The sequence below is a fragment of the Sinocyclocheilus anshuiensis genome, unplaced genomic scaffold (genome assembly GCF_001515605.1).
Source record: "Sinocyclocheilus anshuiensis isolate Anshui unplaced genomic scaffold, SAMN03320099.WGS_v1.1 scaffold327, whole genome shotgun sequence".
NCBI lineage: Eukaryota > Metazoa > Chordata > Actinopteri > Cypriniformes > Cyprinidae > Sinocyclocheilus > Sinocyclocheilus anshuiensis.
In genome coordinates this window covers 361,228-362,206 of record NW_015548206.1, presented here as the reverse complement: position 1 = coordinate 362,206, position 979 = coordinate 361,228, and the positions used below count along the sequence as shown (strand labels likewise).

At 34.4% G+C, this 979-nt stretch overlaps 1 protein-coding gene across 6 annotated transcripts in view; it reads right to left on the bottom strand.

Moving 5' to 3' along the window:
* The window catches only part of dlg1b (discs large MAGUK scaffold protein 1b), a 142,451-nt gene that overhangs the window by 3,454 nt on the left and 138,018 nt on the right, over positions 1-979 (bottom strand). The gene's annotated exons all lie outside the window — the stretch shown is intronic.

The following is a 979-nucleotide window of genomic DNA, read 5'->3' as shown; positions in this document are numbered from 1 at the left end:
AAATTATATACTGCATGTGTGTGTATTTATATATGCATAATAAATATACACAGTACACACACATATATTATGTAAACAAAAACTTTTATTTTGGATGCAATTAATCGCGATTAATCGTTTGACAGCACTAATATAAATATAAGGTAACACAAAGGTCATCCATCACAATGAGTAAAACCAAAGAAATAGTTCTGATGTGCAACAAAAATGGTTGAGCTTCACAAAATAGAACGTGGCTCTAAGAAAATAGCTAATGCATTACAAATTCCCATGTTCACCATCAGGGCAATAGTCAAGTCACCTTTATGTCCTTAGCGTTCTATACAATACAGACTGTGTCAAACCAGCATCACAGAGATAAACAGGAAATAGCAGAAGCAATTCTGGAAACTTGTTTACAGAAACAGTTTACATTCTGCTGTAAAGCAGCTCTAAAAGACAGTACAGTAGTTTTATTATTTAGCTCAAGTCAGTTCAGATCAAAAACAGTGTGAAGTTAAACGATCAGCTATAGGCAGTTCTACAAAAATTAATAAGTTCCAATCAACTGGAGATGTTAAAAATCACCCTGGAACTGGACATGTGTTTATGTTGTCTTAATGCACGGCAAGGAGGATCGTTTGAGTGGTCAAAGATTCTCCAAGGATCTTAGGGTCAGAAAGTAAAAAAAAAAATATCAATGATTTTCTCTGCTAGAAATCTTATAATTGGATGGATGGTCGGATCAACATCAAAATCAACACAAAAATGGGTCACTGAGCACAAAATGAAGATTCCGCCATGGTCAAAAGAAATTTCTGTGAATATTTTGAATAGCAGACCAAAAGCATAAACAATGCAGATTTTTCACAGCCTTCTTTGCTCATATTTACCAAGGAGCCTAATAATTCTGACCACAACACACTCACTCACTCACTCTCTCTCTCTCTCTCTCTCTCTCTCTCTCTCTCTCTCTCTATATATATATATATATATATAT